Raw genomic sequence first — 26949 nt, 5'->3', positions numbered from 1 at the left:
TCACAGTTGAAGTATGGTATGTCACCCTTTGCCAAAGCACTCCCTCTCCCCTTTTTGGGGAAGGATCCCGTATGTAGGCCTTGGGGTCTCAGAGACCCCTCTGAGAGAGTCCAATGCGTATAGGGAGCCTCTCGCAACAGAGATGGGGAATTGGTACCACTTCCCCCGGGAACACAGCTTACTGGACTTTGGACACAGCTCTGACTCGTCTACCGGTTTGTGTCCCTGTCACCCCTCCCTACTCTTTCCATGCTGTGTCTCTCACCCTTCCTTTCCTCTTCCCTCCTCCACTCTCTGCCTACCTACCCTGCTCTTACCCCCACCTCCCTTGAATCTCTCCCCGTGCCTGCTTCTACCCTTACTTATATGTCTTTTTTTGTTTGTCTCATCCTTACTTGTCACTATTTTGTCAGCCTCTAATAACTGTGTAACTTTTGTAACAATTGTAACCTGCAAATTATGTACTGATAATCATGTAAAGTGCTCTGATACCTCCGGGTCTAGCCAGCGCTATATAAAACCTTTTAAATAAAAATAAAAAACAAATCTTCTTCAGAGTTTAGATGGCTTGAAGCCGCTGCTGACCTGTGCCATGATTTTAGACTGTGCTCTGTCTATGCTGCTGCTGATGCTACCTTCATTTGGGGGGGGTCTGGGTTTTAGTTTTGAGACCTGCAGCAAAATCCGCATTCATCGTTATGCTGTACATCTTAATAGATGTTTTCCCTTTATGATGGGCTGGAGAGTTTGCTATTTTAAGCCTTAGGGTGGACTTAGGGGGAGGGATCTGAACAGCAACCCATTACCTGGGAGCCCTTCTGCTAAAGACTCCCTTGGGTGGCAGCCCCTGTTGTGAAACCGGGTGATTAACTCTACGCTGCCCTGGAAATGTGTGGCTTTTTTTTAAAAGTGGGCTGATAAGAGCATTGGGATGCAGAGACCGCTAATGCTGAGTAATATAATGTCCATCAATGAGGTACACAAACAAAAATTAGGTAGATGGTTGGCTGTATCAATGCCAATAGGCAGTGCCGGTCATAGTTCATAGATATGAATCTTAACTTATGCAAGAGCAGTGGGCAAGCAAGTACCAAAAAAATACCCCCCAGTGACACTCAAATATCCTGCGGGACTTACCACGTTAATTTGTGTATAAGTGTCCGAAAAATCAGAATGTATACCGATCCAGCCACTGTCCTCGACCTTCTTTACTCGCAATATGTACTGGAAAGGCAATGAATGGTACCAGACACCTCCTCCATGGTCCGATCCACAGCATAATAGAGCAGAGCAGCAAAGAGGGTTGTGCCCACCAGACGGCCAAATAACACAAGAAAGCCCGGGTTCAAGAGAGCCGCGGTCACTGTCAAACAGCTACTTTTGAGCACAGCAGCAGAAAGTCCAGCGCCCACCTGCCGGCCCAAAAAAACAGTGCCTTACATTGTGCCTCATCTGCATAGCATATATGGGTTCCCTGGTGGCTCAAGCGACTGCAGCAGTAGTATTACTGGGTTCTGTGTACCTTGAAGAGAAAATCTTGCCATGCTGAATTGTAGAATGGGGTGAGTAATTTGCTCAGCAGCAGCGCATGTGGGATTGCCTGCCACTTCTAGTTAGTATGGGAGAAACATCTTCCTCCCAATGGGCCTTCTTCTTCCTAGGGACCAACACCTTATTGGCAGTCGTTCCTTCGCCAAAGGGGTATGTGACTGTCTTTGGCTACAGCCTCCTGCCTGTACAGATTCAATTTTTTACATAATGGAGTCAAATAATTTATTTAAATATACTCTATTTTTCTAAATTGGTGTGAGATTTTTCTTGTGTTGTGTTTTTACTTTATTACTGTTTGTGTGCTGAATACATTCTTTACACATGCTTCTAAATTAAGCCTCACTACTTTTTGTGCCAAGCTACCCTAAGTAAATTGAGTGACTTGTTGTGGTTCACCCTGCCAGGGATTGTGGCTGTTCCTTGACCAGATGCCATACCCCAGTCAACCAACAATTACATTTTTCATATAATCGTTGGACCAATGCCTTTCAAGCATCATAGATATTTAATGTGTTTTTGCCTAGTTAGTTAACCTAGGTAGTTTCTGCATTCGTGGTCAAACTCTAAAGAAATATGCCTTACTAATTATCACATTGAGTAATGAAAGAGATCTTCCAGAGCTCTCTGAATTTGCATGTAGTTTGGCCTCAGGGTTTCACTTCCTCTTTTTAGTTTCCTAACTTTCCATAGCTAGGTAAGAGTTTATTTGTGATCTGTGATTCTCTAAATGAGGCACAGGCCACATTCTATTCTGCGGTGGTGTCAGTATAGTTCATTCAGATAGGTCCTGGGAGCAACTAAAGTAAAGCCTGAGTGGTCCACATTGCTTTGTGGTGGATGTATAATGTCGAAACATGTCGAAACATGTTTGAACTTAATTTGATGAACTTTTCTTCTGATTTAATCTTTTTCCGCAAATCCATGGCTTCCTCCATCTAATTTATAATCTTAAAATCCCCTTAGTACAACAACTGCAGCTTTGATTGCTGTAAAATCTTGGCCTGTGCTTCTGTGTATATATATCAGGCTTCTAATTTTTATCTTTTTTTTTGCTTTCTTAATTGCCATAGCAGGGAAAATATGGAATGTAGAGCCGGACTCTGCTATATAAGTATTGGTTATATGAACATTGTTCAGAATCTCCTCTATTATCTTCAAGTCTTGGAAGTAAGCTAAGATGGTTCACAGTAGACTTTCAGCATTCAGCTTGCTGACTTCTTTTCTATGTGCTTATGTCTTTGATAAGTCAGTCACACCGTCACTCAGTCAGTCAAAAGTCTTTATTCGCTTAACTTTCTGTAGCATAAAAGCACAAGCAAAAAGAACAGATACATTCTTTATCATTTTAAGACATTGTGGAGACCCAACCCACCCATATAAGAGTTACACAGGGCCATAAAGCTCGAAATTGATTGCAGTGCATTACAAATAGCCCGACATACACTTTATCTCCAGTAAGTATTAGCTTCAGCAAAGGGCCCTTTACAGTATTCCGCAATTCCATATTTGTCGAACCTACTAGATAAAAAGAGCCATTTAATAACATATCAAAGGGCAATGTTCATTGTTGCAAAAATAGCAGAGCAGGTCTAAACTTACACATCTAAAAAAGAGGCAATATACATTCTCTTCTGGGGATAGGATAAAAAGGGCAACAAAAAACAATGTGAAGAGTATAGACACGACCTCATGGTCAGGGACCCAGGTCTGATAAGGAATGACAATTGGTCTGGGAACCCACTATGAGGGATGAATAATTGAAATGAAGCCTGGTTAGACCAAAGTGATGTAGAAGTTTTCTGGATCAGGAATAGTTAGGGTTGGAGGCTTTCTTGAATATAAACCAAGTTATAACTAATCATTGATGCTTTCTGTTTATCTGCGACCATTCTTTTCTTTGCAGCATTATCCAGAAACATCTGTTTTAACTTAGACGTATTGATGGTCAAACATGAGTAAGGTGAAAAGAATAAATCTGGGAGCCCAATCCCCTAACAAGTTGACTTTAAATATGCAAACTACATTATTTTGAGACCTGCATTCATTTTCAGACAATCCTTTAACACAAGTGTGTTCCATAGTGCATCCCCACCAGTCCAAATAGAATAACAAAGTACAAGTGGCTCTAATTTTATTCTGTCCATGATGTAAGAGGAACCCAAATCAACCTGATGCACGCTTCCTTTCCGCTCACGCTCGGGTGGCTGAAACTCCATGGAGCTGCGAGGAGCTGCTGAACGAGCACACGGCTCGAGTCAAAGCCCCGCCCCGGACAAAGTAACCACACTTAAAGCAGCAATAAGTTCAAAGGCTGTGAAGCGGTGCGCCTGCCCTGAGGTTTTACTCCTGGAGAACACCAACAGAATGTTGACTCTGACAACAGATGAGAAACCCCCCCACAATTTGGCAGGCACTGAGTGAGCAGTGTGCATTAGCATGGACATAGCGATATCCAGACACAGGGGTGGGTCTATTATCGGAATTTTAGCGGGACTTTGAAGCTGCCAATCCATTGCACAACTACAGCTTTATTGCCCCTGCCATTTTGTACACAAAACTGCCCCTTCACACTACCTCAGACAGTCTACGCACGAACATGGCAGCACCTGGTAATGGCTATAAAAAGAGGACTGAACAATAAAAACAAGCAAGGGTCCACAGCTGTACCCCAGCCAGGCTTGATCAGGCAATGGTAACAGAAAGAAGACTGCACCATCACAACAAACAAGGGCCCACAATTGCACCCTGAGCCATGCTTGCTCAGATGGCGGCCATCTTGAAGTGGCACTGACCTGCTATAGCAATCAATAAAAGCCTGCTGGTCCTTGGAAAGCTCCCGGAATTTTGTCTCACTTACGACCCTGCCAGATTCTTATCTCCTAAAAGTTACTATCCCAATGACTACGGACATAAGGAATTCTGCTGATTACTGACCCAGGTCTCTCCTTTAGGGCCAAACCCTTGTCAACATGGTTGGTCCTGGCCTGATCGCTACTGGGGTAAACTCATACACCCTGGTTTACCCCCCTACCCTCTCCAAAACAGCTGCAAAATATTTTAAGCATCTCACCCTGAAAAATCACCCTGAGACTCGATCTCTGACCTGCGTTTCAGTGTGGACAACGGCACAGTCATCAATGACCTGGTTTTCTACTCCAAGAAGAACCCCCTCTTGGCGCAATACCTTTGCACACCTCCTTAATGTACGTTCAACCAGGAACATTCCTTACGGCACTAAGCTCACAATAGCGCCCTCCGCAACCTTGCGAGCTGACCTTGCCATCACTCTTTATAAAAGCAGCATTGTATTGATCAAAGCCTCAACCAAAAACCTTAATAAATTTTCAGACCTTTTTACCCTCCTCAGAAACCATGTGCGTGACACTAGCAGGGCGGCCAACACCCGCCTCAATGATCACAACGGTCAGTGACCTCGACGATCACTAATCTGCAACTATGTCCAACATTCTGGATGACCTAGCCCCACTAAAACTAAAAAGAACTCAAATCAAATATAGAAACCCCTGGTTCACTGTATCCCTCAACATTGAGAGGAGATTCCTCCGACAATCCGAAAGAATCTGGAGACAACAGCCCTCTGCTGCTCACCTAAAACTTCTCTGCCAGGCCAGAAATACATACAATAAGAGCATCCTCAACTCAAAAAAAGAATTCTTTAGATCGGAACTGGGGAACACTCAGAACAAGACCCACAAACTCTTCAAACTAGTCAAAACCCAATCCAACAAAGTGGCCAAAAAATCGAAAGAAAACCCCAAGTCTCTAATTTCATCTGAGGAATTCTCCTTGTTTTTTGTGGACAAAATTAAAACCTTAGGTAACAAACTTAGATCCGCCTCATACTCTTTACCCCCCTGACCTGCCTCCTCCACCCACGCTGCCCCAACAGGCTTCACCTAAGAATTAAGCACACTAGACCGACTTCACACTCTAGAACGAAGACTCTATCTCCAAAATCCTAACCATCGCCCAATCCAATATTCCTAGCTGGACTGCTATAATTAATGCCTCCCTCCGGCAGGGATCCATTCCTGACTCTTTGAAAGTGGGCCAAGTCCTCCCCATTCGGAAAAAGCTGTCTCTGGATCCAGCCTCCCCTGACAATTTCAGACCTATTTCCAACATCCCTCTCTTAGCTAAAATACTGGAGAAGTGTGTGAAACTGCAGCTAAGTAGTCACATCAACAACTTACACCTACTCGATGACTTCCAATCTGGATTCAGACCAGTACACAGCACTGAAACCACTATGCTCCACATCGTCGATGATGCCCTCCAAGCCCTTGACCAAGGCAAAACCTGTCTCCAAATCCTCCTAGAGCTATCCTTGGCCTTCGACACGTCAACCATGGGAAGCTACTCGAACGTCTCAAACTCAGGATGGGACTAGATTGCCCGGTCCTTAAATGGTGTAGATCCTTCCTCCAAAACCGATCTCAGAGATTCCTAATCAACAGCAACCTGTTCGCTCACTTTTCGGTCACGGTTCGAGTCCCTCAAGGTTCGTTCGCTGGGGCTGCGCCAAGAATATGGATCTCCCTCCCATCCACCATCAGAAAAATCCTCTCTCTGGCACATTTCAAAAAGGAGGCCAAATCCTTCCTTATGAGTACATTCCTTGTCTAAAACCCTGACCTCAACCTCCATAGAGACTGTTGCCTTCTTCAGTCGACCTTTTGCCCCACCAAGAAACCTGGGGCCTGTCTTCAGCAACTGTAATGTTAACTGTACTTTGTATTCTTCCATCCCTCTCGTGTCCTTAGCAACTATAATGTTAACTGTACTTTGTGTCCTTCCTTCCCCCTTGTACTCAGTACCCCTTCACCCTCCCAATCTATGGTATACTCTCGTGATTCCATGCCTTTTGTACAACTCTATGACTATGTAAAGCGCTTTGTTACCCTAACGGGTCAAGTCCGGGCTCTATAAAACACAAAATAAATAAATATCATGACAAATGGCATTGGAGCAGCTTTGGGGAACTGCTGATAAATTTATCATAAAAGCATTTCTAGCTTGTTGAATACCTTGCGCATTAACTATGCTCAATATTCCAGCTCCATACATAGCAATCACCCCGCATTTTGATGCATAGATAGCTAAAAGTTCTCTTAGACGTTTTAAAACCCATTTTTTACAAATCCTTTGTAAACCAACAATTGACTTTTCCAACATAGCAATCCTATTTAATAAGATTGATTTCCAGAAATATTTGCTATCATAGTGTAAACCTAGGTAGGTTAGAGACTGCTTCACTAAAAGTGGTATTCCTATTGCTCTCATCTTTAATATAGTTTCCTCTCTATTCATGCAAAGAGAGAATAAAAAGGGGGAAATGACAAACCTTTGTCTAACGTTCCTTTTCATCTTAAAAAATGTGTGTTTATCATTATTTCCATACCGGACACACGCATTCACCTACATATACAATTGCCTCATAACATTAATAATACTCTCTTCTACTCGAAGCTCAGTCATAATGGACCAATGTTTAAAATGTAAGATGCAGTAAAATGCTGCCATAAGTTTCATGAAAGCTAAAAAGATGGATTCCTTCTTAGCACCCGTATATTTGCATAATCAAATTCAAACATTGGTTTACAGTGGCCAGCCCTTTCTTGAATCCACTTTGGGTGTCTGTTAGAATACTATTAGAGGTCGCCGAGTCCGCTAGTCCATGCCACAAGATTTGCCCCATCATTTTGAATGAGGTGTAAAGGAGGGATATTGGCCTATAATTCTTTGGCATGGATTTCTCACTTGTTACAGATTGGGACAATGACAGAGCTCTTCCAAGTTAAGGGGGAAAACCCCTAGCAATGGCATAGCATCATTGGTAATCAGAGGGGCCCACAGGTTCCGGCAATATAAATACACATCTACAAGCACCCCATCTACTTTCCCTCAAAGCCTTTTGCACCTCATCTAGTTCAAAGACAAAAGGACAGAACCCCTCCCCACATGGCTCCACTTGTTCTGCGTCATTAAGCATCGTGTTCTGGTTAGCATAAATAATAGTAAAATGTTCCACTCACTTAGCTTCCTGGATGTGGGCGTCCGTTAAGGGGTCTGAAGATTCCCTAAAGTATGGAATATTTATCATCCTCCAAAATGTTGCAGTATCTTTGTGTGCACTGACTATCTAGAGCAATTCCCAAGCTTCCTCCTTAATTTGCTTTTTTCTGGTGTCCCAGGCCACATTATAAGATGCCCGTGGTTTCCCAATACGGGCTCTCTTTCTGGGTTCAGTATGTAAGGATGCATGTAAGTTCACAAGGGTTTTAGTGCAGGCTGGATCAAACCAACCCCGGAATGTGGAATTACATTTCGGGTTTCATATGTAAATGCCTGCCTGATATTAGCCATAGTGTCAGCGAAAGCCGAGCTGATCAGTGAAGTCCTGACTTCTGGATCCAAGCATACTGTAACCTCACCTTCATTACCTTGAAGGAGAGAGGTGTGAAGTTTTGTCTGGTCCCACCAAATGGTGAACCCATTTTTCTTTGCCAGGACCGGGTAAAGTCAGAATTTTGGGCGAGGTTTATTCATACCCACTAGCTCCATCCTATAGCTCACTTCTGCATGGTCACCAGGCCCGGCTCCAGGAATTTTTATTTGGGTGGGCCAAGGGTGCATTCGGGGGGGCCACTTCGGCAGTTGCGGCTCGCGTGAGGGGGTGGGGGAGAGGAATGGTGGGTTGGCGGGGGGTCGCGCGCAGAGGTCTGGTGGGGAGAGGTTCAATTTAATAATATTCATTAAAAAAAAAAACAGGAAGCAGGCAGCCAGGCTCCCTCCTCCAAGCCAATAACAATGCTGCAAGCAGCGCTGTGATTGGTCAGTACGCCACCCAGCCAGGGGCCTATGTGGCCCTGCCCTGCTCACATGTACAAGCGCTATTTTGCAAGACGGTATTAGGAAGGAGCATCCCTTTCTAATAGTGAGCCGCATTTGTATGTATCATTGTTTTGCGACCACAATTAAAGTCACAAAACACTCGCAGTTTACCACCTACTCCAAGTAGGTGGTAAGCCACTCGGAAAGAGGAAGGGGTCGCCAGGGAAGCCCTTACCCTTTGTGAAAGGATGTGAAAATATTTTTTAAGAGAAAGCAGTGGTCCCGGACAGCTGCCTGCTCTTAAAAAATTAAACAGACGTTTCATTTTTCTTTTTAAAATGCATCCCATGTAAGGTCCCTTTGATGAGATGAGGAGGCAAGTAACACTACTCAGTCTCCCACGTTGCCAGCCTTCAGAGAGAATCTCTCTTCATTACTAACGCCACCTAACCCCGGACTCTGCAGCACCCACCCTTCCAGCCCTGATTATCCATTTTCTACCATCCATCTATTGTGCATCTTATCCCACAGCTGACATTGGGCCCCAGCCCCATATCAGCCACCATCCGGATCCTGGTAAAAAACATAAGTAAAATCCCCCTCAAACTTAAAACATTAAATATACCAGTAAATATAATTAGCACACACTTTAAAATATGTTCCACAGTGGCCCTAATGACCGACTGCTAATTAAATAAACAAAAACAGAAAGGCCATGACAGTGCCAGCTTTAGCGCTGGTGTGAAAGTCTTTATTGGTGCCCCACCACCGACCTCTTTCTCAATATCTTCACTACCACCCTCCAACAGTGCCCGTTATCTCTCCGTAGCCTTTCCCTCTCATGACCTCCTCCTCAGACTCTCACACTACCTCCCTCCACCAGTGCCCCTCATCTCTGCGTAGCCCCCATGACCTCCTCCTCGGATTAGCTCACTGCTACCCTCCAACAGTGCCCTCATCTCTACATAGACTCTCCACATATTCACTTCCTCCTTGGATACCCTCATTGCCATCCTCCAACAGTGCCCATCATCTCTCCGTAGCCACTCTCTCATATGCTTTTCATTTTTGGTAATAGCGCTACTCGTAGTGTAGGGTTTCACAGTACTTTATATCACTCACACATTATGCAGAGACAATGAATCATACAAATATGTAAATAAGCCTATTGGGAATGTCACATAAGCCAATGAGGATTACCAGGTGTAGGAATGACATGTCATCCATACTGGTGGGCAGTTAGGGGCATATTACCAACAACTAGCGATAATTATCGCTATGTTGGCTTAGCGGCAATATTTTTACCGCTGAGCTGCGGCGATTTTTATCACAGATAAACCTTGGTATTACCAAGGTTTATCGCAAATGCGATAAAAATCGGCCGCAATTCATGAATATCGCTGAAAAGTCCGCGATATTCATGCATTACCGAGCTAATGCTCTTAGCCATGTTATCCACCTCCCATTGGATAACATGGCTAAGAACTGCTCAGGGCAGGTGTTAGCTTTTGGAGATATTCGCGCTTAGCGCGAATATCTCCAAAAGTTGGTAATAGGAGATAGCGATGTTAGCAACTGTATCCAGTTGCTAACATCTTGGCACGCCCACTTTGCATGTCATTAGTGATAAATATCACTGACATGCAAAGTGGGGCCCAAGATGGTCGCTATCTCCTACTAGCTGTCGCTAACTGGTGTTAGCGACAGCTAGGTAATAGGGAGATAATTTTATCTCCGCTTTCTTGGCTTTTAAAGCCAAAAAAGCGGAGATAAACCCCCTTGATAATATGCTCCTATGTTTTTAAGTGGGATAGGTCTGGAGAAGCACAAACTCAGGATTTAAAGCATACCCCATTGGTTAGGGTTTGTCTTGTCTGATAAAAATGTTTATTTGCCCAAACAAACTCTTTATAGCAACATTAGAATAATTAAAGACTGGGGAAATTCTAACTATATCACAACACACAAAAAAGTTCTAATTATACCATTCAGGTTTGTATGCAGCTCCTTGAATACAGTTCATGGTCACTGTCCTATGTTAGATCTGTAACTTCTGAACTGCAAGTAACAAAAGGATCTCTGTGACAAAGGCAGTAACCCTCTGAGCTATCCACATAAACTAAAGTTTATCTGCATCCCAAAACTATAAACAGTCAAAAGATTGCTCTCCAGCAGGACCATTAATCACCAGAGTTATCTGTAAATTTGTACTGTTGTCTTGCATTTGTGGCAGAGCCAGTCATGAAAATGATACAAATAATTTAAGTGAAATATACATGACATACACAAAGTATATGTCTTGCTAGGCCCTCACAGATTTAAAAAATATGAACAAATAGCCACACATTCTCAGAGCATACATGAAGTATGTATCTTGCTGGGCCTTTGCAGATTAAAAAAAACAAACGGAATAGCCACACATTCTCTTACCTGCTGGGTTGGAAATCTGTCTCGCAGCCCATCTGATAAGCAGCTGAAGGGGGTCAGGAAAGGTGAATCAGGATAAACAACATGGGGGCAATGACTTGGTGAGGTTGGGCAGATGGGCTTTAATCGAACACATACTTTCAGCAGTTAGTTGGTTAGCAAAGACACTCCCGGGGTGCACAATAGCTTGGTCACACATGATTCCGAGGAGGGTGTGGAGGGGTGGGAGGTCCACGACAGCGTTGAACCATTCGGTAAAGAGGGTCAACAATAAAATGGAGAAATTGTTTCGATCTAACCAACTTCAACGTATACCTCACGGGTGCATCTGGGAGGACCGCTGTTATTCAGACGATGGGGTACACCTGTCCAGGGTGGGGAATGACATTTTGATAGGAGACGTGATAGCTTGGCTGGCGGGATTGAGGAGACATGACCTATAGGAGTTGTGGGGGAGGCCAGATAGTCAACTACCTGGCCTGTGTGTTAGGAATCGGGTAGTCCCTTGTTTATGATCATGCCTTGTGATCACATGACTGGGAAGTAGTATAAAGGGTGGTCCTACCTTTAGCTCGATGCTTGATATCTGCCAGTGTTTGGATTTCTACCCTGGTTGTTGGCTGTCGTTTTGCTGCTGGATCGAGTTTTTTCCCTGCTGATTTGATTCCCCATTCCTTTTGTGCTTTGACCATCCTCCTTTCTCACGGGCTCGTGAGAAAGCTTGCCGTTTTTCCCCTCTTTGAACTGTTCATCCCTGGCTTAGTTAGAGAGGTGTCCTGGGTTCCCTTCCCGTCCTGTTTTATTTTCGTTTTATTTATCTGCCTTCTTTTTCTTTTTCTTTTGCAGTGTGTCCGGGGGCCCCCGCTCACACGAGCGTTGCACTGAGACATTTTCTCTCTTTAGAGAAAAGCAACGCGGAGTTTCAAACGGAGCGCCGGCAGTTCCAGTGCGTCTTTGCTGGTACCGCTCTCCGCTTCGTTTTTAGCGGAAGTGACGTTTCGGGTCACTCCGCGAAGGCAGCGCTGGGTTTGATTAGGGCTCGGCGTGAGTCTATACTTGTGTTTGCTGTTCCTGGGAGAAGAAACAAAGGTTTTTTTTTAGGCGGTGACCTTTTTCCCCTCATTGGCCATTATTCTTTTGTTTATTTTTTTGGCTTTGCGACGACAGCGTCCTCTCCTCCCCTGCAAGTCACATTACCAATATTGCAGGTACTGGAGTGCTGTGCACATTAACTGAACTCCTATTCTTTACGAAGCAAAGCCTGCACATTAAAGCGGTAAGAGGGGATTGACTGTTTTCCAAGGCATGATCATGGAGGGTTGGTGGTTTGTCTGTCAGCAGTGATATATGAAGGGATTGTTTTGTTTCCCCTATTACAGTGTGGTGCAGAAGCGTAAAGCAGGAGGGAGCTGTCTTCTTTTCGTCACCAAGGGTGGAAGACTTGGTGTCTTCTCAACACTACCACCCTCTTTTCGGGTCCCCTGGTGCCCACATAGTGTTTGACCTGTGGGGGTCCACGGGGCTGGTAAAGGGGATTGGTGCATGCTACGTTCCTGCAGTGCTTGGGCCGGTTGGAATCTAACACTGTGGCGGTAAGGTCATGATCGGTGAGCAGTGATTTCAAGGTCCCTAGCCGGGGGGAGGTGGCCATTGGCCCCTCCCACGGGGGGCGGCACCCATTACAGATGGGATCGCCCAGGGGGAGACGGTCATAGGCCCCTCCCAGGAGGGAAACGGCTATATGCCCCTCCCACGAATTTCCCGGGGGGCGGATATCCGCTGCAGCGGAAGAGAGTGCGGGGAAAGGGGGGGAGTCCACGCTGTCCTTCTTACGGTTAACCTGCACGGGAACTCGGACAACCTTAAGATGGCGCCGAGTGGAAGGGGGCCCCCATGACAAGGGAAGTCACGGTTGGCTTCGAGGGTAAAGCCCTCTGCGCATGCGCCACTCACACGTGAGAGCAGAAATTTGGTGATAGGGATCTGACATCGGTTAAGACCTTGCCGTTGGCCCCTAACGATAGGATGTACAAAATTCGTATGCAATGCATGATGTCATGATGTTAGACTCGGTTAGGAAAATCTTTGTATTAGAGATTTGTTAAGGTTAGCCTGAATACTTGTCTTCATCAAGTGTAATAAAAGTTGAATTTTGTACATGATAAATGAAACGTTTTTAATTTAAAGTTTTACATTTTGTTTCATATTTTAATAAATACGGCCGGGGGGTCGCGAGGCCCCCCTGCCTTCCAAAAGTTCAAACTGCGTCTGTCTCCTACCATTGGGATTGGTGGTGGAAGGGGTGGCGGGCATCCCGGACCATATTGACAATTCTCGCTTCAGTGCCTACTCTAACCAGGGATCACACTCGGAAACTCTGGGCATTAACTTGCCTCATCTCCACAACGGCCCCCCACAAATGCCGGGGATGCCTGGTTTTACCTTGGAGATACCCAGTAGAGAACATCTCACAGGGAAAGCCAGGACGGGTTCCCCAGCGGTCTAGCAGTGCGCTTTACAAGACACTCACATTTACATTTACAAGCTGGCAAGGCCCCTCTTGGCCCTACTTGTAGGTGATAAATGTTATACCCATCGATATATCGTATCGACCCTTGTGAACAGGACCAGCACGGGTCTTTACTTAATTTGATAAGAAAATAAACCCACCCTTACTGCGTTGAGAGCACAGAATTATTGTTTGCAGCCAATTTAATTATTTTATGCACCTGATGGTCTCATTAGATTCTATTGCTCGTACCTAGTGATGGTTCCTTCTATTGATGCCCCCAAATAAGGGCTAGTTATCCGTCTTATAGAGGACACCTGTCTCACCTTATATATATATATATATATATATATATATATATATATATATATATATATATATATACATATATATATATATATATATATTTCATTATTCAAAAATATGATCATTTACATCATGAAGGAACAATTCATTTGCATAAAGACAGTTACATTTACAATACAGTATTCCATTAATAAATATATATTTTAAAACAAGCTATCACAGCGTCTAAAAATATAAAATACGTAGTTATATTCCTTAGGGTCAGATTGATATATATTATCAAATCATGTTCTCCGAAGCAATTTTAATCATTTTTGACCTATTCCACCAGGCAGAGAGCAGAAATCTCAAGTTGTAAATACAAGCCACCTTGTGGCGTCTGACCCAAAAATACACAGAGCTTCACTGGGGTGTGTGAATAAACCACAAGCAGGAATTATCCAGGTTTTCCGAGGATCAACATAAGAGGGACAAAAAAAGAGACAATGAACAAGGGTCTCACCTTGTATATTTCAGTCTTATGTATAAAATTCCTTTTAATTAATTGTGAGTTATAAATGTTTAAGTTTTGTACGAGTGAATATATTCTGAAGAAGAGAGTCTGTCTACATTTTGTAAATCCCTGGATTCAGCTCAGCAATTCTTTCACAGGGCATAAAAAAATAAATAATAACTCCACATTCTTTTCATTAAACGAAGTCAAAGAAACGCAGTAGGAAGTTAATTCTTCCATCAGCCACAAAGAAGCAAGTTGCCTGGATGATGCATTGTTGATATTTGTCCCACTATAGCCACTCCTTTCCTTTCATAATAGACATGGTGCAGCAAAGGCTCTAGTGGGTGACAAGCCCCCCCCTCGTTTTTTAACCCTGGGGTTGCAAGTCAAACCTAGCAGTGGATCGGAGATTACTAGAGGCACCCTCCACCCAGTGCTTAATTTGTAAAAAAAATGAACGGCCGGGGCTGAAAATGCTGTCAAGGAGGCTACCATTACATGTAATGGGGTGACCTGTAACCCTCAGAACCTGGGTGGGTAATAGACAAAATAATAATGGTTCTGTCGGACAGAAATACTCAATGTTTTAGTATTTTAATGGTATTTTTTGCATACTTCGTTCCTAACCAGGATACAAAGATAAATGTACGTATACCACTAAAAACAAACACACTGAACACAATGTAAAAAATGAAAGCTAATTTTTACTCATAAACTTTCATCGCTCGAATTTGAAAAACAAAATATTCCAATTGCTGTCCCTAAAACATACTTAAAACATACATGACACATACATTTTGTGCGTAGAAATGATACACAATTAAAACAGTAGACCGGTAGCATAAGCATGTGAACTAAAGTCACATTTATTAAAATGTAGCCCAATTAGAATTAGGCACTAATGGAACACATCACTTGTTTATTACAGATACAAAGGAGCAACGCTACACCCTTCCCCCTGTATAACTAATCAATACAGAGGTATGTATTAGTAACAGAAATCTAACGGATTAACTTAGTATAAAAGAAAATAACAAATTAGGGATTTGAGTAACCCCCTCATCCTTAATAATAGGTCCAATGAACATCTATACGGCCTGAGTAGACGGACCGTGAGTACGCTTCAGAAAGAGTCCAGGACTCCGAGTGGAGCTAGATCTGCAACAGGTGAGCAAATTATTATGCTCTCATTTGCATATCTGTTATACCACTGACCAATCCCTGATACATGTCCATTATGATTAACAGGCTGTCCTACATATACACAGTCCTGATGAAGACCTGCCTTTGATGCATTAAATCACTGAATCGCTCCCTAGGGTCGAAACGTCGACGCAATCCCTTTTTGACACAAACCAACTATTCAAAACCTTGTAGGATCCAAGATTAAATTGATGTACCTACAGGATTATTGTATATATAGTTGTCATTTCCAATAAGTATATGAACTAACAATTTTACTTGTTGTTTTAATTGTGTACCATTTCTACGCACAAAATGTATGTCTGTTTTAAGTATGTTTTAGGGACATCAATTGAAATATTTTGTTTTTCAAATTCGAGAGATGAAAGTTTATGAGTAAAAATGTGCTTTAATTTTTTACTTTGTGGTCAGTGTGTTTGTTTGTAGTGGTATAGGTACATTTATCTTTGTATCCTGGTGAGGAACGAAGTATGCAAAAAATACCATTGAAATACTAAAACATTGTGTATTTCTGCCCGACAGAACCATTATTATTTTGCCAAGGAGGCTACAGCTCACTTCTACCTCTGGTGTGCCCAACTTTCAACACTCCCACTGCCTCAATCTCTATCCTGTAACTATGCTGTGCAGTCTGTCCCATAACACATGCGTTTTACTTCTTTACCTACACCAACAGATGAGTGCGAAAACAAGATGTATACCAAATGAAAATGCTTTTTTTGAACCTATTAATCAGTGCGGTCTGACGGGGTTTGTTGCAGGTCAGGAGGCTGCTTGAGCACAGCAGGTCATGTCACTGCTAGTGCTGCCTGTAGTTAGTTTGACCCAGTTATTTCAATGGTATAGGCTTCCACAGCTCAGCTTGCTGTGACCCTGCCTGCTACAGCAAAAGCACTGTCCCCAACCGTAATGCTGCAATGCCTGTGAGACGCAACTATGGCTGTTGCCCCTACTGGGCTAAAGTACACTCAGGATTTAGCATGCTTGGAGGCAGCGCACGGAAACTGCAGGTGACTCTACAGCGCACAAAAGTTGCAGTGGGCCACATCAAGCTCCGTGTGAGGCGGCCGCTCCACCCTCCCTCCTGAAACCATAGCGCTGATTGTGGTATTGTAGCGCTGCTCATTTGGCAATATTGTCTCTGCACTTATTAAATATGCACCCGCTCTGGCCGCGTAGCGCTCAGCTTTGCCCTGCTTTCAGTGAGATTTGTACATGAATTGTGTTTAAATACACATTGGTGAGCCTGATTAGCATATTGCATCTAGGAAAGCTGCGCACTGCTTTCACTTATCTGAGACTGCTATTGTGCCCGTGCTCCAGCGCCAGCCATTTCCCGGTCCTGTTGGTGTTTATCTCCCCCTCCATTTTGTTGTGCCTGCAGCCCGCCCCTCCCCCTTCGATCCCGCCTCCCAGATCCCCCTCCCACCCACGAGATACCAGGACCGTCCCAGCTGAAAAACCTCCGTGACTTGCCTGACTCCGTGTGAGGCAGCCGCTCCACCCTCCCTCCTGAAACCATAGCACTGATTGTGGTATTGTAGCGCTGCTCATTTGGCAATATTGTCTCTGCACTTATTAAATCTGCACCCGCTCTGGCCGCGTAGCGCTCAGCTTTGCCCTGCTTTCATTGAAATAACCACGTGAATTGTGTTTATTGATTGTGCACTTACTAGATCTGCACACGCTCTGGCCGCGTAGCGCTCAGCTTTGCCCTGCTTTCATTGAAATAAACACGTGAATTGTGTTTATTGATTGTGCACTTACTAGATCTGCACATGCTCTGGCCGCGTAGCGCTCAGCTTTGCCCTGCTTTCATTGAAATAACCACGTGAATTGTGTTTATTGATTGTGCACTTTCTAGATCTGCACACGCTCTGGCCGCGTAGCCCTCAGCTTTGCCCTGCTTTCATTGAAATAACCACGTGAATTGTGTTTATTGATTGTGCACTTACTAGATCTGCACACGCTCTGGCCGAGTAGCGCTCAGCTTTGCCCTGCTTTCAGTGAGATTTGTACGTGAATTGTGTTTAAATACACATTGGTGAGCCTGATTAGCATATTGCATCTAGGAAAGCTGCGCACTGCTTTCACTTATCTGAGACTGCTATTGTGCCCGTGCTCCAGCGCCAGCTCGCATTTCCCGGTCCTGTTGGTGTTTATCTCCCCCTCCATTTTGTTGTGCCTGCAGCCCGCCCTTCCCCCTTCGATCCCGCCTCCCAGATCCCCCTCCCACGCTCCGCCCCCTCCACTCTCCATTAAATGCCTGATGTCCCAGGTCACTTCCCCCACCCACATCGCAGGTCACACTCTCGACCCTATCTTCACCTCCAGCAATCATGTCTCCTTCAGCCACACCACGAATCTCCTTTGGACTGACCACAGCTGTGTTCACTTTACCTACAACAAGCCCAAACCCAACAACCACCCCCAACCAACTCTGCAAAGAAACTGGAACAAAATCACCATCGACCAGATCTCCTCATCGCTTCTTCTAAACCCCCCAGCCCACTCCTCAAACCCCGACCAAGCCGCCACCAACCTCACCCTATGGCTATCCAACAGCGCCGACATCCTAGCACCACTGAAAAAACGACAAAGCAAACTTGGCAGCAAGAAGGCCTCATGGTTCAACGATGATCTTAAGAAATCCAAGAAACTCTGCCGCTCCCTTGAGAAGGCCTGGAAAAAAGACCCAACCACCAGCACCAAGGACACCTTCAAAAACGCCACCCGCATACACCATTAACTGATCCGAAAGGCCAAGAAAACCGCCTTCAAGGCCTTCAAGATAACAACGCCCACAACAGCAAGGAACTTTTCAACATCGTCAAGGAATTTACCAATCCCTCGGCCAACTCTAACGACATCACCCCCTCTCAAGCCCTCTGCGACTCCCTAGCCTCATTCTTCCACAACAAAATTGCAGACATCCACAACAGCTTCGACAGCCAACCCGGAGACCAACCCACCCAACCATCTGCTGGACCTTCACCCCCCTCTAACATCCTTAATGACTGGAACACAATCTCCACTGAGGACACCATCCGCCTGATGAACTCCATCCACTCAGGATCCCCCACAGACCCATGCCCTCACCACATCTTCAACAAAGCAGACTCCATCATAGCACCACACCTCCGAGACGTCATAAACTGCTCCTTCAAATCCGCCACCTTCCCGGGAAGCTGGAAACACGCTGAACTCTGCGCCCTTCTGAAAAAACCCACAGCGGACCCCACCGAACTCAAAAATTACCGCCCCATCTCGCTCCTTCCATTCCCGGCCAAAGTCATCGAGAAAGCTGTCAACAACCAGCTCGCCGCCTTCCTCGAAGCCAACAAATCCCTTGACTCCTCACAGTCCGGCTTCCGAGCAAAACACAGCACTGAGACCGCCCTCATCGCAGCAACAGACGACATTCGAACTCTACTGGACAATGGAGACACAGTCGCCCTCATCCTCCTCGACCTCTCCGCAGCCTTTGACACAGTCTGCCATAGCACCCTTCTACAGTGCCTCAGAAACATCGGAATCCAAGGAAAAGCACTAGAATGGATCACCTCGTTCCTCACCGGAAGAACCCAGAAAGTCCGCCTCCCACCATTCAAGTCAGAGGCCACTGAAGTCATCTGCGGCGTACCACAAGGATCTTCACTCAGCCCCACCCTTTTCAACGTATACATGAGCCCCCTCGCGGCCATCGCCCGTCAACACAACCTCAACATCATCTCCTACGCGGATGACACTCAACTGATCCTATCACTCACCAATGACCCTAGCACCGCCAAAACTAACCTACACGAAGGAATGAAAGAAGTAGCCGAATGGATGAAACACAGCCGTCTGAAACTGAACTCTGATAAAACAGAAGTCCTCATCTTAGGTACCTCCCCCTCCGCATGGGACGACTCTTGGTGGCCAGAAGCCCTTGGAAAAGCACCCATCCCGACAGACCACGCACGGAACCTGGGCGTCATCCTGGATTCCTCACTTTCAATGAACAGACAAGTCAACGCCGTCTCCTCATCCTGCTTCAACATTCTTCGCATGCTCAAAAAAACATTTCGTTGGATCCCCACCGAAACTAGGAAAACGGTCACCCACGCTCTGGTCACGAGCCGACTGGACTATGGAAACACCCTCTACGCCGGGACTACCAATAAAATCCAGAAAAAACTCCAACGAATCCAAAACGCCTCAGCCAGGCTCATATTAGACATCCCGCGTAAAGAACATATCTCCGGTCACCTGAAAAACCTCCACTGGCTTCCTGTCAATAAGAGGATCACTTTCCGGCTCCTAACCCACACACACAAAGCACTCTACGAAATCGGACCAGAATGCCTCAACACACGACTGTCCTTCTACACCCCCTCCCGCCAGCTTCGATCTTCCAACCAAGCCCTTGCCACTGTACCTCGCATCAACAAGACCACCATGGGAGGTAGATCCTTCTCCTACCTTGCAGCTAAAACCTGGAACGCACTTCCCACTTCTCTTCGCCTTACCCAGAACCACCTAGCATTCAGAAAGCAACTTAAAACGTGGATATTTGACAAGTAACTCCCCACCCCTCCTTAAGCGCCTTGAGACCCTCTGGGTATGTAGTGCGCTATATAAATCCTTTGACTTGACTTGACTTGACTTGGATAGTAGCAATGCAGGGCTGCAGGGCCCCACTACAATTATCCAATGGGAGGCTTAGTCTCAGGCAGTGGCAGTGTGCAGCGGGCTCGGGAATAGAATGCAAGCCATTCGTTAGGGATGACTTCATGGATTAATGACAGGCATGACAACATCATCACAAAATGGATGATACACAATCATACCTGCCTGAAAAGATGTATCCCTCCCTATGAAAACATACCAGCCCGTCACCATGCAAAGTATTTGGTTCTTTTTATTTTAATTTGTGCAATTAATATTGAGACCATCACCTGCAGGACCAGAAAGAAAGAAGTGCTGGTGCTGAGCAGCTGAAAGCACCTGCTCAAATTAAGGACTGCCTCCACCCAAGCAGACAATGTGCTCGGCTGGGCACGTGCTTCTTCCGCCTTTATTTTGATTTCTTTTTAGGGTGAGGGCCGAGACGATAAGTAGGTGAATCCAAGCTGGAATCCAAAGCATCCTGAGGACTCTTTTCTGCCAGAGCCCCCTTTGTTGATAGATCAAGGGGTTCAGGTAAACACTCAACCAACATTGTGGTGGTTTTTATCGTTGCCTCAAGTTTGGCCTCATTCCCACTAATCTCTTTGATTAAAGCCCCCAGAGATCCAGATAGAAATGTATCCAGTGTGCCAAAACCCCTGCATCCCTCGTTGTATGCTTCCTTTTGCCCAAAGTCACTCAAAATGTATTACTCATACAGTCTATAGGAATGTCAAGACCCTCTTTATTCAAGTCTAGGCACTCACACAGAATTCTTTTGAGGGTTCGCACAACAATGCTTTGTAGGCTACACTACTAACTGTTTTAATGCAGAGCAGCCACAACCCAGCTCTTCACATATTAGGGTAACTGAGAAGGCAATCCAGGTGGAGATGCCAGAAATAGACGCAGGACCGGGGGCTGCCAAGCCCCTTCCTGGCGCTGATGGGTACAGGTCGTGCTTGCCCTTGACCCAGATTTTGCCCAGGTGCTTCTTGCACTGGGGGTAGAGTGAATGCGCTTCATAGCACCTACCAGCCGCAGTTGAGGATGGTTTCACAGACCTCCTCCTCAGGCTCATTCCTCTGGGTCAAGTAGTCCCCAGAGCACTGTGGACCACACCCTGATTAGCTGGAAAAATTAATGCACTTTATAGCGCTGACCAGCCGCAGGTGAGGATGGTTTCACTGGCCTCCTCCTCAGGCCCAAAGGATTCTGGAGCAGGTAGTCACCAGAGCACTGCAAATCACTTCCCACACAGCGGGTAAAGTGAATGCACTGTATAGCGCTGACCAGCCACAGGTGAGCATGGTTTCACAGGCCTCATCCTGAAGCCCAAATTAGTGTGGAGCAGGTACTCCAGAGCAAGTCCCATGCAGCAAGTAAAATGGAATGTGCTTTAAAGCCTCCTCCTCAGGCCCAAGGGATACTGGAGCACTGCAGAGCATGTCATATACAGGGGGTTAAGTGAATGCGATTTATGTTGCTGACCAGCCACAGGTGAAGATTGTTTAATAGGCCTCCTTCTCCTCAGGACCAAAGTATTCTGAAGCAGGTACTGCCAGAGCACTGCAGAGAGCATTCCGTGCAGCGAGTAAAGTGAATGTGCTTTATAGCGCCGACCAGCCACTGGTGAGTATGGTTTCATGCGCTGCCTCTTCTGGGCCAAAGTATTGAGGAGCAGGTAGTCCCCAAACCACTGTTGAGTGCATATTGATAAGTCCATTATTCTATGTTCTCTCATTTTTTTTGCACCAATTTCATTTATCAACTATACCAAGAATGTCACTAATGTCTCATCCTACTGCATCTTTTGAGGCTTCTACCATGGGCTACTGTTCTATTCTTGCCACTGGATATAAGGGCAAATTGAGTATTGAGCTCCTGCAGACCACATGCGGATTCTGACTTAGTGCTGTCCGTTTCCTAATAATATTCGGTCTTCTACAGCACGGCTAATCACCTGTGAGGTTTTCACTAGGTGCAGGGAGATTAATTGATTAGCCCAGAATCACAGGAAGTTGAAACGCCACCGAGACTCAAACCGGAATCCCAAGCTCCATAGTCAGCAGCTCTGGCCGTTACGCTATATTGTACTGTAATGTGTTGCATTAACTATATAGCTCTTACTAGCCCTGTGTGGGGCAATGAAGTGCTTACCCACATAGGTAACATGCTACACCATACAGGGTATATAGATTGAAGATTTATATATTTTTTGTGCTCCGATGTGAGAAGAATTTACATGTGATGTGTGATGTCCACTGAGGTGCGGTTACCGTGTTCTGGGACATAGCTCTTAGAAGTATGGTGGATGATGAGGTGTGAGGGAAAGATGCACAGTTTATGGTTTTAAGTAAACTGGCAACTTTCAGAAGCTCTGCAAGTCCCTTTATGGTATTTCTTATGATCATATTTTAATTAGCTGGTCATTGTCTGCGTTCTCCAGCCAAGAAATTGTTTATAATTTTGCCTTGAGTTGGCATGGTTGGAGAGAGAAAAAAATGGTGCGATCCGCCGGGTTGGGCTTTATTACTATTATCCCATATGTGAGTGTCAGGGTGAGCTACGCCATACAGTGTGTATAGATCAAAGATTGGTGTATTTTTTGTGGTCCAAAGTGAGAAGTATTTCCAAACGGCGCATGATGTCCACCGAGGTGCAGTTATCATGTTCTGGGACGCAGCTCTTAGAAGTGTGGTAGATGATGAGGTGTGAGAGAAAGAGGCACAGCGTATAATTATCAGTAAGTGGGCAGCTTTGACAAGCTGTGCAGGTCAAGTTATGGTATTTCTTATGATTATATTCTGCTTGGTTTATAGTTTTGGTACTGAGTTGCCATGGTTGGAGAGAAGAAAACATGGTGAGATCTGTTGGGATGGACTTTATTATTAATATCCCATATCTGAGTGAGATGTAAAGAAGGAATTAGTGCATACTTATTTGTGACCCACAATGGTGGACTAGAATAAACAACTTCAATTGGCAAGCAGTATGTGACAGATCTTTTTCAGTTCTTTTATATCTGTTCATTTAATTATGGCTGGTTTATTAGTTGGTACAATAGTGGTGATGGACAAGACCCGAAGCAGATATGCTTTATCTGAGTGTGAGAGGGACAAGTTACAGTTTGCTGCCAACCATTGGGTGTTTTGTTTCAGTATCAGTGCTGGCCAGCAATTTTATATATAAATTGACACAACTATAGACACTAGTTGGGTTGTTCTCTATATGTGGTTGTAAGCTGAAGAATGAACTTGAAGATATTATTATCTTTGTAGGTTCTATCCTAGGGATACTGGATGATGTAGTTATCCAGCTCAAAGTCTTGTTTCTATTTTTATTTTGAAATGTAGGTGCTCTTGAGTGCTTTGAATATTGGCTGGTGGTGAGTTCTAGACCTTATTGTCATGTTCTGCTAAAGCAGTGCCTCCTATGGATTCCTTATGGTAAGTAGCCTGGGAGGAGTTTGTGGAACTCCGCGAAGTGACAAAAAGAATTCACTGAGTCCAGCAAGCAGTGGATTGCAGCATGAAGTACCGTTTGTGCCGAAATTCCTGCTGGTCGAGTGGAAATTCTACCTGAGTGGCAGCTTGCGCTCACCAACTTACCAATGGTGGGCACGAGTTATGAAAAGACTCCGCTGTGCTATGCTGGGCAACGTTTTCTGCACTCTGCGAACTCGGTGGAGCTTGGAGTGCAGAAAACACTGCAAACTTTGAAAACAGAGCAAAGTTCACAACCCACGCCTAATGGTATGGTGATATACTGATAAATAGTGCAAGCTTGGAGTGCAGTGTCCTCCTTTGTTTATATTGTGTGAATTTAACTTCGAGGTGTAGTGGTGCATTTCCTTAGGAGGTTCTGTCGACAATACAGAGTGCCTTGAGCATTGTCTTTCTAACTATCGGTAGCCAGTGGAGTGCTTTTAAGACTGGAGTTATGAATTTTGTTTGGTGAAATGGAGAAGAAGTCTTGTGGCAGCATTATGGATGAGTTTTATTTTAAGTATAATGAATCTGGGTGGACCAAGATATAGTCTGTTGGTATAGCCAAACTTGAAGATTACAAGTGTGAGGATGGCTTGCACTTTCTTTTGAGATCCAAGGTTTGGGAAGATGAGAAGCAGTGGTTTCATTTGTACCATTATTTTTATGCTGTCATGAAACCATGTGGTGCTTTTATTGTGGTCAACCTTCGATGTTGTATTTATTAGTATCTCTTTATCCAGTGCAGTGGAGATCCAGTAGTAGAAGATGTATATGTGTTTTCGTCACATTAGGGGTCTGATGTAGAGATATAAGGCGCAACTCGATTGCACATAGGCTGTGACTCCATTTTTAAATAGGCCTGTACTCCATTTTATGTATTTCGAGATGAGTTTGGGGATGTCTAGCTTTTTCGATGGTCTGTACGAGCGTTCGTTGTTGTTCGTGACTTTGAAGTGCTATCATTGATAGATGTAGTAATATTGAAGGTAAGGAAGTTGACACCACTACATCTTATGGAGGAGGTGTCTGAAACTGTGGCTTGTCCCAAAGGTGCAAACATGACATCTAGAATGTGCCTTGCGGAATGAGTTGGGCTGGAAAAAATTTGTTGGAGAATTAAGGCATTAAGGTCGGTTGTGACAGCTGTGATTGCAGTCAGATTCATCTCAAAACATAGGTCTCTTGGAATGTATAGGTTTGTGCGACCCAGATGGGTCTTAGTAACTGTATATAGTAAAACATCTTTCAATTTTGTATTGCTGTGGTGGTGTATATAATAGGAGAGAGAAATATGGTACTGTTGGAGTGGGCAGGCATCTTATTATCAAGGGTTCACAGCTATCTATTTTGTGGTTTTAAAAATTGAATTATTTTTTGTGAGTTTTTTCTGGATGGTGGCTAGGTCTCGTCTAATTTTTTCAATATCATTTATGCTAATGATGCAAAAATCAGGTGGGGTGGGTTGGTCGCAAGTAGATGCAGATAGATAAGCCATGTTTCTGTAATGCTGTGGTGGTGAAAATAGGCCAAAAATATTTTTTAAAAACAGATTGTTCTTGAACCTTGGCTTCAAGAGTAAACATTGTTGTTCTTATGTTTCTTATCCCTACATTTCAAGGTGCTGTGATCTCATTATGTGATGCGGTATGAGAGAAGGATTAGCCTCTTTGTGACACCTAGCAATGGTGAAAATATTCAAGTGCGGAAGTGAGTTTTTCTGTATGTCTGATGCCTATGATGTCTTCTACTACATGTTCCCATGTTTTTTCTGAACCCCATAAACTTGGGGTTAAATGTAGTTGTTATTCTCCATCGTCCTCTTTCACCTTGGGGAGTTGCCCAGATGACTGCTATGTAGTTTCTCTGATCTATATTCATTTTACCTCATCCCTTGTTGTTTCTTACTACCATTTGTAAGACACAGCCTTCTCCATCCCTTTTGGAGCATGGAAATGAGTCAGTATCATGTGGATGAGTAATTATGTACACAGGTCTTCTGTGATGAAGGGAGCAGACTGTCGGGCCTCATTGTTCAGTTGGCAGGTGCTGCACTCTTGAATGGTGTCCTCTACAGCTTGGTCCATTCCTGGGAACCACAGTTTTTCTTGAAGGCACACCTTTGTCTTGGAAATCCACTATTGTCCTTGGTGAGCAAGGACAGCTCTGGTATATTGTAGTGCTCTCAAAATCACAATGTGGAGGCAGAGCAGGATAAGCCTCTCACCAGCGACGCTCAATTCAGTATGGGCCCTCCACAATTGGTTGAGACTCTCACAATCTCTCATCATGTAGCTTCGATTGACTCAGGAATGTCTTCCTTGTGTTCTACTGGGCAGCTGCTCTCAATCAAGAGCAACGCTTATTTACCACCCTTGCTTGAAGGCCTACTCTTGGCAGTTTCTCACTCCCATTTTGCCTGTGTTATTTTGGGGTCCATCAGGCTTACTATGTTCAAAATAAAGTTGCTGCAGTAATTGGCCAATGATTGGAAGCTTCTAACTTCCATACCAGAGGGGAAGAACTGGGCTTTCCTGATGTCGTCTGACTTCTTTGGGCCTATCTACACTCCATCCTTTAAGAACACATAGCCAAAGATTCCAACATGGTGTTTTAAGAATTTGCACTTTCACTGGTGGAGTGTGAGACCATGATAATGTTCTACTAGACAGACATTTTAGGGTAGCCTACATGTGTCAATGATGTTTTTTCGACCATGGGGGGACATCCAAGACATTGGACTGGTCACTTTTTCAAACATGTCCATGGCTTCAAATCACTCTAACTCCAGATCAAGGTGGAATGGCACTCACTGCTCCTACAGGACAATGGGTCTAATTGTGGCATCTATGTGGTGCTTGAGGCAGTCTAGGCCATAAAAGAGGTGGTCAAATTCTTTAAGAATGTGTTTAGTCTGGAAGTCATGTACTTGTCATGCACAGAAAACTAAGCTGATTTCTTCCGCTGTCTGGCAGTTAAGCAGAGCTACGTCCTATTCAGTGTTGACATAGAACTTAAGTTCCATCTCTCCTGACGTGTGCCTGCAACAGTAGTGCTGATTGGCCTTTATGTGAATAGATTTTGATTCATGTAAGACATAATTTGGGGTGGAATTTCATAATACATGATGTTCACTGATGACCCTGTGTCAATAAATGCGCCCTCGGAATAACAAAGTAGCAATGTCGATGGTACAAAATATTGTTGCTGCAATATTGAAATGTTTTTTATAAACAAGGGAACCCCATAAAGTAGAACCTGGGGTAGAGAGATACTTTTTAAGGAACAATGGTTCAAGGTAGGCCTAATGAGGTCCTAGGAAGAGAGTTGAACAAAAGCGAGTATTTAATAAGTCGCTGGGGAGCAAAAGTAGTAGGTACAGGTAGGAGCTTTTATTTTACTCTTTCTTCTTAAGGATATACATAAATAATTATACTGTATTTCAGGTGCTCAAGTGAATAGTA

The 26949-nt window shown here is 44.5% G+C and overlaps 1 protein-coding gene across 1 annotated transcript in view; it reads right to left on the bottom strand.

Moving 5' to 3' along the window:
* Positions 1–26949, bottom strand: part of TINAG (tubulointerstitial nephritis antigen) — a 975673-nt gene that overhangs the window by 211017 nt on the left and 737707 nt on the right. The gene's annotated exons all lie outside the window — the stretch shown is intronic.

The sequence above is a fragment of the Lissotriton vulgaris genome, chromosome 6 (assembly GCF_964263255.1).
Source record: "Lissotriton vulgaris chromosome 6, aLisVul1.2, whole genome shotgun sequence".
In the NCBI taxonomy this organism is placed as follows: domain Eukaryota; kingdom Metazoa; phylum Chordata; class Amphibia; order Caudata; family Salamandridae; genus Lissotriton; species Lissotriton vulgaris.
Note: the sequence above shows the minus strand (reverse complement) of the source record. Positions and strands in the feature narration are given on the sequence as shown.